The 12,823-nt window shown below is 39.0% G+C and overlaps 1 protein-coding gene across 4 annotated transcripts in view; it reads left to right on the top strand.

The window, feature by feature from the left end:
* LOC117233018 (sex determination protein fruitless) overlaps positions 1–12,823 on the top strand; it is a 70,012-nt gene that overhangs the window by 26,457 nt on the left and 30,732 nt on the right. Inside the window, exons 5-8 of one of the 4 annotated variants that reach the window (XR_004493255.1) lie at positions 4,024–4,041; positions 5,866–6,530; positions 6,562–8,475; positions 8,563–8,781. The exons of 1 other annotated variant lie outside the window; for it this stretch is intronic. The gene's annotated coding sequence lies outside the window, so the exon portion shown is untranslated. Of the gene's footprint in view, positions 1–4,023; positions 4,042–5,865; positions 6,531–6,561; positions 8,782–12,823 lie in introns of those variants that run through there. 2 more of the 4 variants (XR_004493254.1, XR_004493256.1) reach the window with 2 other exon arrangements.

The raw sequence follows: 12,823 nt of genomic DNA, 5'->3' as shown, positions 1-12,823 counted from the left end.
GGTGAACCAGAGAGATTTGCTCTCGAATTATTTTATACGACGAGAATATGAGATAAAACATTAAAATTCCTGCAAACATAGCTCTCATATATTAACATTCTTCGAACGGGCCATAATTTAATTAATCGAATTATTTATTTTTTCATTCTGATAAAAAATTCTGTTTGACTAGACATATTCATATTTACATTTGAAAGGAAAGATACCCGTTTCTGATTACTGGTTAATAACAAATTCAATGAGTCACGATAAATATATCTCTTAAAAATCGAAGAATCTATATAAATTCGTGCTACTTTCCCATACAACGTGTGTGAAAGTTGCTCATGTTCTAGAGGTATCGGGGCTTAAAATCACTCGAAGCAGTGACGCCAAACTGTTCGACTATCCACGGCTTTGAAAGATCTCATTCCACATTTTCGATTTACTTTTTCCCCCAAAGAATTAGCCGTTTTTCCCGCGCACGCCACCTGTTATCACGTAAAGAGGCCACGGTTACCTATATATATATATTTATATATATATGTACATAAATGTGTAAAGGAATAAGATTGTACAAAGTTCTCTTACAACGAGCGGGACGACGTCGACGATTCGACGTTTAAACCGTATTCCACTGCGCGCTCGGTACTGTTACCTCTTTGAGCATCTCGCGAAATGAAAACGTGCTCTCGGCGTGCTCGTCGGAAATCAGATTTTATTGAAAATCGAACCAGCTGCAGAACGTCAAAAGTTTTAACGTCTTTGAAACGCGTTTTCTCCGCCCCTCTTTCACCTAGCGTCACTCTCCGTCCTTCGTCCCCCAATCCAGCTCCCTTTCTCTTCCTCTTTTTTCCTCCCCTTTTTCCTCCCCCTTTTTTCCTCCCCTTTTTCTCCCTTCTCGTCGACGCCCTTCTCACCAACGTTACCGTTAGTCGAGCTGATCGATCGAGAAGTTCAACGAAATGACCTTTTACCTTTTCCCCATAAACGCCCGTTATCTAGCCTATCACGCAAATATTATTTAAATTGTACGTTAATCGGGAACACAGAAAAAGAGAGAGAGAGAAAGAGAGAGAGAGAGAGAAAGAAAGAAAGGTAGCGTGAATGCAGTAGATCGATACGTCGACTCGCCGTGGAATCGTTTTATCAGCGACAGATATTCGCATATATACGCATATATACACGCGCATATGTATACGGGGTGTTCTAAATCATGATGGAATCGACAGATGGGCGATCCTGCGTGCGAAAATAAGTCGGAAATATAGAATGACGTTTCTTCGTTTCCGCACGCATCGTTTCCGATCAAATGGAATTTGAAAATTTCGTTGGTATGTGCGAACTTGCCCAATTACCGAGTTTATAATCAACAGAAGGTTATACTACTCGCGAAGATAAGACAAAAATGTAGAACAAAATTTCTCCGTTTGAAGCCTTGTTTTCACGAAAGTTGCATTTCCACGTGTTTAGTTGACTGTTGCGATATTTTCATTTTGTCGGAAACGAAACGTTCTACGAAGAAATTTCATTCCACATTTCCGACTTATTTTCACACGTAGAATCGCCGCCTTGTCGATCGTACCATAATTACCGGAACGCCCTGTGAATACATAGCACGTGGATCGCATACATTTATATAGGTGTTCGCATCGATCTCCGTGACATGTGAGTCGTGTTACGAGACCTTGCGCACACTGACACCCTCTCGAGCATCGGGTATTATTGAAATCGAGTCTCTCTCTGTTCATTGAATCCCGAATCGCGGAATCTTGATACCTCGAAGTGCTGAGAATAAAAAGATTACCCTTTTCCCGTTATCGACAACGGTGCACGCACCTTGAAACATGTGTGACCCCGAAAGCGTTTAACTCTTTGAGAAAATATCGATCGGTCCATCCAGATGAGATATCCCCCTTTCTCTCTCTCTTTTTCTCTCCCTCTCTCTTTGTCTGCCTGTCTGTCTCTCTCTCTCTCTCTTTCTCCGTATTCCCCGTGGGACTGCATTTTTCACAGATCGTAGAACACCTCAAACGAAGCCTCGCCGGCAGTTAGCGATGGGAACGAGCTCGGTATATGCGATTGCGACGCGTAGATCAATTTAGTGGCTGAACGCTAGTTTAACAGGATCGGGCAATATTTTCGAAATAAATGACACCGTGCAGTGTTCACGATCAATGGGCTGGTAATATGTTCGAACCTTGCTATTGGATAGTTGTTTCATAGTGATTGTCAGAGGTTGAGTTATTTCGGGCAGCTTGGAGAAATGCACTGTGAAATTGGCGATGTTGAAGATGGTGATAGTTTTCGAACGTGAAATTTCATACAAATATTCAGGAATTTCTACTGTTTTTATTTATGGGAAACTTTTGATGCGAAAAGTGATTTTGACAGATACCTGTGGGGAAGAACTTGTGTGTAGATATAGAGAGGAGAGAATATCGGCTAAAAATAATATAGTTTAGTAAAAAAGTTGGAAGTATAGTGGACATATTTCTCCTTGCGTATTTCACACTCGTAGCTTAGATATTTATCGCAAATGTAATAAAAAAGTATAATAACATTCAACTTTCGCATAAACACGTAGATATACAAGCATATATAATAGATGTTATATATACAGGGTGGTTGGTAACTGATGGTACAAACGGAAAGCGGGTGATTCTACGTGAAAAAAGAAGTGGAAAATATAAAATAAAAATTTTTCGTTCGAGGCTTTGTTTTCGAGAAAATCGACTTTGAATTTTCGCTCGGTACGCGTGCGGTACGTTATAACGGATCTCACTGTAGATCGCTGTCTCGATGGAAAAATTAAAAAAAAAAATTTTATTCTATATTTTCGACTTCTTTCTTCGCGTAGAATCACCCCCTTTCCGCTTGTACCACCAGTTACCAACCACCCTGTATATACGTATTTTCTATCTTATTTTTATTACATCCAGAAATATAATCCCATAGAGGCTGATTAAACGGGTACCCTACTCTATTGGTAAATAAAAACTTAAAAATAAATATATATATATATATTGGAACAATGTTTTATAAGTTAATAAGTACCAACGAATAACTATAACTAATATTCACTGCTAAATTATACAAAGTAATCAGATAAGTTCAACTTAAACATTCTAAATATATCTAAATGTTACTGTTCCTTCTGCTATATAATACAAGGTTTGAACACATACCATCGAATTACTGTTAAATCGTTTTATCAAATATTCTTAATTATCTCATCATATCGCTCATTTAATGAAACAACTTACGATAGACTCAGTCCCATCGCTATCCGCCTCCGCGCAGATTCGCCCGGCGAATAACAATTCTTATTCCGTAAACGTATTCGGAGTAGGTGGCTGCAATTTCATTCGAGGCAGCTTCCGTGCTTAAAACATTCCGGTGAAAAGATTATGCCGACGTGTTGCACGTTGTCGGTGCAAAAACGCTGAATGGAGACAAACGAACCCGACACTTGGAGGTGTTCTGTGTGTCACCAGGTTGGCAAGTTCGTAACTGTATTAACCAGTTGGTTCAGCCGCTTAGAGAGTACTCCATTACGCGTTATGCCAATCCTCAACTTATTCGAGAGGTTGCAGGACCTCGTATATTTGTACATATGTAGGTATAATGTATATTGGATAAAACAACACCAATTTTCCGCCTTACTAGTTTTCTCCTTCATGACGACAAACAATCGCTGCTTTATTTTTGTTATTTATGATTAACGATCGATTTCGGTGGCATCGATTACCTGTTCTTTCCCTTTTCTGGTTCTATTTTTGTTTTCGTTGTCGTCGCCTTTCGTTCGGTTTTCTTAATTTTGGTTCTCCTCGAATGGAGTGTATAATCTTATGTATTTTTATTTATTTACGATTAATCCCTTAACGCAAAAACCAAGTTCGAATTAATTATTCTGGAAAGCTCGCTTTGCCTACGCACAGAACTTGTAGCAAACTTGTACACGTCACCCATCATGCATTTTTTCTTGTTAATTGCACTGGTTTGAAAGTTTGAACGACCGTTTCTTTTTTTTTTCTTTTACAGAGGACTTTTTACGCAAAAGTAAATGTGTGTTGCACTTAATCCCGATGTACAGAGTGTCCTTTTACTTATGCGATATAATTATGATTGTCCTTCTTCCTCCTTTTCGTTCATGTTATTTATTTTCTTTTTTTTTTTGCTTCACCTCGTTTTTGTATTTTCATATTTTTGTTATAAGTAAGAGGAACATGTCGTGGTATAATTAACGTTTGTATTATGAACCTCCGCGGACATTGCGTTATCGCGGTTAAAATTTTTCATTGACACGAGTTACACTCGATACGAAAGAGATTGGTACCGTTGTTTAACATAATGGAGTGTTCTCTAAGGTTCGAAAGAAACGAAATATTAAAATAAATGTGATCGATTGATAGTAACGCATTACAACGCTCTTGACCAAGGTCAATTTTTTTATTCGTTAACATTTAAGAATGTAGTAGTAATTTCTATTGATAATTCGCATAAATGTTGAACGTTTACGTGGAAAGTAATTATTGTAAAAGGACTATAGCTCCATAAAAAGAGACGAAACACGATCGTGACTAATGATGGGATCAAACTTACCGTAAGTAAAAAATAAATTTGATTGTACGTATAAAATTAATGACAAATAGAAACGTTAAGCCTTCGTTAACTCAGACATACGATACGACTCGATAGCTTGTGGTATACTTGAAGTAATATTAAATTTCAATTTTTAATACGTCGTATATCTAGAAATATCCTTCCTATCGGTATATTTATGTTCAAACTACAATTATTTGACTGTTAGTAGTTGCTATTGCTCCAGTTTTATTATAGTATTCGTACGACAGAATTTTATAAAAGACCGCGTTACAGTTACAGTAAATGTGAATAAGATATGGAAATAAACGAAAGATTACGCCATGATAAAAGTAATGCCAGCTACATATATTGCGATAGATCCGTTCGAAACAATTATCTTTCTACATATCAGTCGAATCGAGCAAAAAATAATATTTGATATTTATACAATTACAAGGTGACGTTTAAAAACGCCATTAAGCCTGATCCCATCAGCGATCGTATCTGTATATCGAGACACTTAATTCGTTGAAATAGATTAAACGTTATACGAAATATCGAAATTGTTTGGACTCTTGGTCAACCGGAGCGTTTGTAAATCGCCGCGCGTCAAATTCTCAGCCAAAATTCCAGTGGCAAACATCGTCTCGTTTCTCTTTTTCTTTCTTCGTACGCGTGTGTGTTCCTCCCTTTTCTCGAATCTCTGCTTCGTGGTCCCGTGATTTCGATCGATCCATCAACCGTTCCTCGATCCTCTCTCTCGCGCGCCAAACGCTGCACGACACGCTCGACAAGGGTAACGCGTGAACGACCTCGCTTCTTGGGGTGGAGGAAAAAGAGGTTTCGAAGGCGAGGCGGAGGAAAGGTCTCTCTTCTCTTCGGTAGAGAGACAGGAAAGAGAAAGCATATAGAGTACGTGTGACACGGTCGCATGATCACGGCCTTGATTCGTAAGTAGGAGGGTAAATGCGGGGAAAATTAGTGGGGAGGTAGAAAAAAGAAAAAAGTAAAAGAAGAGGCTGTGAACTGTGGGGAAAAAAGGAGTGACGGAGGAGGCGGCGAACGCGGAGGATGATGGGAAGGAAGGAGGTGGAGGAGGCTAGAGAGGCAATCAAAGAGAGAGAAACTGAGACTGAGAGTACGAGAGAGAGAGCGTATACATGAGGAAAGAAAAAGAGAGAGAGAAAGAAGCGATCGAGCCGCCGTCGACACAGACTGGGCCGCGGGCGGCTCGTCGTCGTGTAGGTCGTGTTGGGTGGCCAACAGTTGAAAGTGACTTGTCTTGTGTTGATGTTGCAGGTTCAAAAGCCTGGCACATGCGGCTGACCTTTGACCGGGTGCCAGGCGGCTGCAACCTTCACAGGTGCAAGCTGTGCGGCAAGGTCGTGACGCACATCAGGAACCACTACCACGTCCACTTCCCCGGCAGGTTTGAGTGTCCTCTCTGTCGTGCCACGTACACACGTAGCGACAACCTGCGCACGCACTTTAAATTCAAACACCCCGAGGCAAGAAAGATCGATCTAAACGATTTCGTGACAGGCACCTTGGCGCTTTCCGCGATGACTAACGATACCATGAACACGCTGTCCTAAAACGCGGATGGACCGTGCACGCGTCTGTATATATTTTATAAATATATATACATATATATATAAATATATATATGTAGGAATGTAGTATAGTGTAGTATCGAAGACGGATTGTCTGGGAGATATCGGGTGTGTGTTGTCAACGTTGTCATGCAGTGTTGTCAGCGTATTTAAAAAAGAATCGTTGTAAGAAAGATAGTTAATGGCGAATAGTGATTGCGTAAACATACGGAGCATCAAACGATATTGTAACAATCATACCGTTACCAAACCTACTAGCTGAATACCATTTTCCTACAAATTGGGGCCTCGTCCGGGATCAGATCGTGCTAGTATTAAATTCCGGTGTGCGGTGTGATAAAAGACAATATCGTTGATCGTTGAAATTGTTGACACAGTGTAGTAGTGTGTCGTTTGAATAATAGTGTTGCAAAAATAAAATGGCAAATATTGAAGACGAACAATTGTCAAGTGACGAAAGTCTAACGCTGAGAGAATTGAGGAATAAGTTAGCACAGATGAATTTGCCAATATCTGGTACGAGGTCAGTGTTGATTGCCAGGCAATCCATCCACGATACTACACTATACTACATTCCTACATATATAATATATAAAAATATATATACATATATATATATATATATTTACTTTATACGTACGTACTGCGCCCCGGAAGCAAGAAAACCAGAAAAAAGTAACGATGAATAATATATAAATAAATAATTTACACACGCATATATATACAAATATATATATATGTATGCATATACATGTATATATATGGGTATGGATATGCATATATATACATACATACATATATATATGTAAGAACAGAAAAAGAAGAAAATGATATACAGAGAGCGCGAGTGGCTGCGCCGACAGGGGGGTATTGTCGCACTTTAGATCATAATACGATACGGCCCTGATGTCACGGCCACACAAAGGCCGGTCTCTCTCGGCTTTTTTCTTTTTCGAACACCAAATCTTTTATAGGTTCTACGCTTAAGAAATCGACGAGATTCTCCTATCGCGCGGGAAGGGGGATTTTTTTGTAAGCACGTGGTATGTAAGATGTTTAGCGACATTTTTGGGGTGGGCTTGTCGTGTTAGTTAACAAAATCGTTCTCTGAGAAGAAAAAGCGAGCGAGCCGAGTGCCGCGCATGGCGAGTTGCGCGCGCGCTAGAATCTATTGTAAGGGGGCAGGCGAGTGCGGCGATTGGCGCGCACGCGCGGAAACGATCGGTCAGCTGGAGGAAGGGGGCACGCGCATGCGCGTGATACGCCACCGTCGCTGTCGCGGGAAACTTTTCTTCGAGGGCCGATTTTTAAGTTCGATTCGTCTCTGGCACGACACCAGCCAGGTTTTTCACGATCGATAAACGATGCGGCGATGAAAGTTCCTTCTCGATTGCTGGCGCGTTAGCCGTTTGTTGTTTGTTGTTGTTTTCTTATTGACGATCGGCGCATCGAAAGCGGAGGCAGAGGTAAAGAGAGAGCCTGAGACGAATCAAGGTTGGCGCGGGTCGCTTATTTCTATATCTCGGCTATTAGGCTCGCGGAATTCGCGTTATCCTCGGGCCGATCGGTAACGCGCGGGCGCGCATGCGCGCACACGAACGCGCCCCGTGACGCGCACACGTAAACTCGCGCCATGCCGGCTGCCGTACGAAACGATGTTTCGAACATTGTCCAAAGACCGGGCAGCTTTATTTTTTTTGTGGTAAACTAGCGCTGCGCCGATCGACGATACTAAAGAGAGTTAGCTCGGGAGAGTTCACGATTCGCGCATATATTGCTCTATATATATATATATTATAAATATTGATAATGGGAGATTTAATGGAATTACATATTATATATATATATACATTATATATATATATATATATGTATATATATATAAAGTGGGAGCAAACGTGGTGCCAATTCCTCCCGTAGTTGCCGCTGCCTAGCGGCCGATACATGCCGCTCGACAGCCGGAAAAAAGAATTATGATTAATCGATTAATTAATTAATTATTAATTATTAATGCGAAATTACTGGAAGTAATTCATTCGATACGCAGGGTGAGTTGTATAGTTGTTGAAGAGTTTATAGTTGGACTTCATATTAGAGTGTAATCGTGTGTTTCATCGACGTTTCATCGGGAATCGTTGGCAATGTATTACGCCCACGTATGTACGTGCTGGTCCAGTTCGCGGGGTTTCACCTCTGCGGGATGGAATTTACGGGGGATTCTCGGGGAGTATTTGGCACATGGATACACTTCTACACTCTCACACATAGGTACAGTCAGGAAACACGGACACATCATGTATGTACACGACGAGAGAGGCAGGCGTTTGATACACCACACGTTAATTTGCACTTACACATAATACACGCACATGTACGTCTGTAGACGTACAGCGACGGGGACAAAGACACGGAACACGCAGCCACACGACATCCTCGTGTACTTCCGGGATCACCGGAAGTACGGCGACACGCAATATTAATCGACTAACAACGAAATCTTTTAGTCCTATGCATCGTTTCTAGCGGTCTTTTGTTTTTGTTAGAGATAAGAAGAACAGGAAATGACGATGATAATGAAGACACAAAAAGAAAGAAAGAAAAGAAAAAAAAAACTAGAAGAAGACAAAGGCGCAAGAAGAAGTACGTAGTGGCGCTTTGCAGTTCTAATATGAGCTCTGAACTATAAAACGCGTTGTTTGTTACTTGAACACCTAAAAGTCTATGATATTTACAATTTAAACTGCAAACCACCGCGGGTGCAATATCGGCAGCAAATAAATAGTGGAAAATCACGCGAGACATTCCACGAATTCGGAACTTAAGTGCATAGGCGAACACAATAAGAATCTTATCTGTAATCGGATTGATTTTATAGTACTATACTATATTATTATATTATACATTATATACGTTAATACGTTATGGTTAATCGGCCGGTTACTGCGCGGTTCAAAATCCGGTAGCCGGACGGTAATGATAGTGTTATACGTTTTAAAATAACGATGTCAATTTTTATTCAAGAGGGCTGGTTACGAAATATTTCACAGCTATTAGGTTGTCCGAAAAGTTTCTTTCGTTTCATAAGGTGATAATAGATGAACAACAATTTCTGTTTTATATTATTTTATTGAATTAGGTATAATCCATTTCGTTCTATTTCTATGCGTAATTCAATAAACTAATATAAAACAAAAAAACATTGTGCGTCTATTATATCCTTATATAAAACGAAAGAAACTTTTCGGAAAACCTAATACATCGTTACACGTTGATATTTAATTGGTTGGGGTGCAATCTTTTTGTTCTACCTTTCTTCTTTGTTTGTTTTTACGCGAGGAAATTTATATATACATATATTTACTTCCTTACACATTATAATATTATATTAACGATATAGGGGTTTTCTGAAAAGTAAGAGAAGGATTGTAAGAAGGAGAAAGATATAGCGTAGAGCCGTGTTGCGCAGACGTCCAGGCGTGGATGCGTGACGCGATCATTATACACGCGTACACGCTCGGATTCGTATTTCGCATGGATGAATGGATAACGTTTACAGCCGACGGACGGACGGACGGACGAAAACGCATATGGATGGTACGTGTGTTTCGAAGCTTAGGAAATCGTGTAACTCGCGTCGGGTAACACGTCGACTCAGTTGAAACGTCGAATCCGCTAGCTATTCAAAGAGCCAAACTGCTACATTGTGATCAAATGATATTACCCGTCGATCTTCTCTCTTTTGCAAAAAAGGGCACTTTGCATAGTTAAGGCTACAACCGAACACGCATATACCTAAACATATATATATATATAGATACATAATTTAATAATATATAATATATATAATAACCAGAATATTAATATATTACGCAGATGATTAAGTATATTAATTAATATATTGGATAATTTATTTTATTTTGTTTTATCGTTTTAATGATTTTATATATGTGTTATTCACTGTTTATATATTATCACGCCAATACACAGTTATATACACGGGGACACAAACATGAAACATACATATACATACAGACGCGTATATATATATATATTATATACATATATTATAATTATATTACAATAACACGATATATGCAGAATTTATTATTTATTATTATCGGATGGGGCGGGGCGAATTTGCGTCTTGTAAACGTTAAAACTTTCGACTTTTCTTTTCTTGTCGTCTCCTTGTTTTCCTCTTTTCTCATATATCGACTTCCGTTGCGATACGACTATGAGATTCAAATCTCTGCTCGTCTTTGCGTCTATACATACTTTTTCTATTCTTCTTCTTCTTCTTCTTCTTCTTCTTCTTCTTTATATATATATATACCTACATTTTTTCTTTTTATCTCACACCAAATATTTATATACGATAGCCGAGTGTTCCGAGTGCTGGTCAAAGAGAAAATCCGTTAGACGATCCAAACGATATCGTATTAGAATTTAGGATTTCACAGGGAGAAAATGTAACGAAATTTTTTTCGATCCTTCCGTCCTCCATCTACATACGTCTACGACTTCGAGCTCGTCGAAATATCATTGTTTTCCGTTTCGAACGCGATCCCAGTACTACTCTGTGCGGCTCTATCTTCGTGCCAGGCGTTTGAATTATAATTACAATTGTGCAGTTTGAAAATGTTTACAAGTTTCTTAATAAATCGGTCGTCGAGATAAAACTTCAAGAGCCGAGATTGTGGAAAGTTCATGATGGACAAGTGAGTTCTCTGTAGTTTGAAATTTTATGACTCTTTTAATAGACGCCGGGGTGAGATAAAATTTTTAGGTCGCGGAGCATTCTCAGAAGAATTTTTAACGCGGCGTGATCTATTCTTTGGAATTTTATGATTCGTTCAGTGGAGGTGTAGCGAAATTTTAGCAGTGTCCGAAGTTGAAGTTGGTGGTAGAAAAAGAATGATTGTGAAATTCGCTAATTTTATTTACGTCTGCTGTGGTTATGTTAAAGAGTTCTTTCTTAACTCACATAAGTGGATTTTCGTCTGTTTGTAAAATTCTATGCTGAATTAGCGTTTCTCACTCCGAGAAAGAATGGAGCTATCTTTATATAACGGTGCGTATCGTGGAATAAAACTGTTTAAAATCACTTTCAAATAATTGAAAATCCTCCTAGGTATCTTTAAAATGGCTTGGAATTTTTATAAAAACCATCTAAATTAAAAGTGAGTCTTACTATAAGCACCTGGTGTCTAAAGAACAAGTGAAACAAAATTGTATAAAATCATTTTGAAGTAATTTCTGTGACACGCTTTATGTCTTCATCACATTCTTTGTAATTCACATACATGAAATTACGCAACGCGTAATCCCGACTACTCACTTTCCATTCGCAGTTCTTTATCTCTGAAATGCCAGGCCATTCACTCTCACGCATACCATACGAAGATATTTATCGTTGCTTTGCTGGAGAAGTGACACGTCTAAAAAAATTGTCAACTTTGAAATAGCATCTGCAAAAATACATTCTAGAAACACGTTATTCGCTATTGTAGAGGTCACCGTTATGTCATAGTTCTTCAATGAAATTTAATCGATAGAACAGAAGAACGCTATCACAACTCACTACAAACCATTCAACTCTTTCCTAACGATAAACAGTTTTATTACAGGTGATCGGAAACCAGAAACTATTAATTACATTATAAAGGAACGATACTATTTTCATTGCTAAACATAGTAGAGTAATTCATAATTGTTTGCTCTAAATCTTTTATTTCCCGAAGAATTTATTTTTCTTAGTTGCATTACCAACGAAACAACAATGCACTCCAGTTACTCTGAAAACGAAAGATACGTTCGATAGACATTTATACTGAAAAAAACTACATAAACTATTCTCTAATTTCTCAATCCACTTGTGCAGAGTTAAGAATTGTTTTATACGATCTTCACGTGGTTCTAGAACTTCGTAGTAAATACTTAGAAACCGTGTTCGTCCTATCATGCTCGTACACCGGGAATTCGCGTGTCTGACTAGTTACGGGCATTTTCCCTGCTGTTCTCGCAGTCGATACATGTACACCTGGGCTTCATTGGCTAACTTTCACAGCAGATCGATGGGCAGCGCATAAAATTACATCTGAGTAGCATGTTAGGCTACGGTTGCACGTAATTACTAGTTAACGATGTCCGACTTTCGCGTAATATTCCGATTTTTATCCAACATCACGACCTTACAAGGCCCTTGAAGCATGAATGCAGCCGAACTACTATCGCGTCGGTGAAATTGCAGCTCGATTGCGGACGACGATCTCGTAGCACGTGTGCCGTGCAGTCTGTCGAATATTTTCTAGTAATATTGGTAGCTCGTTCGAGCTTTAAAGAAATGGAGAAAGTCGACCAACTTCGTTGTAAATTGGAAATTCAAATTGTTGAAATCGTCGACATCTTTCTATTAGCTTTTTAGTAGTTTTAGCTCTTTTTATTCGCCGAGTTTGTATTTTTATAATCGTTGAAAATCGTTAAGATCCTCAGTCGGAGTAATTTATTCAAAATAGCTTGTTAATGGCTTGTCCGGAAAATTCGCAATTTTACAAAAGAAACGCATTATTATATAATAATATGCATTTTTTAGTGGCATTCCGCCGTTCCTTGGATAGCTTTATAATCTCTTTTCCAAAAAGCTC

Source organism: Bombus vosnesenskii, unplaced genomic scaffold, assembly GCF_011952255.1.
Source record: "Bombus vosnesenskii isolate JDL3184/JDL3185 unplaced genomic scaffold, Bvos_JDL3184-5_v1.1 scf7180000013263, whole genome shotgun sequence".
NCBI classification, from domain to species: Eukaryota; Metazoa; Arthropoda; class Insecta; order Hymenoptera; family Apidae; genus Bombus; species Bombus vosnesenskii.
This window is presented reverse-complemented; position numbering and strand designations above follow the sequence as displayed.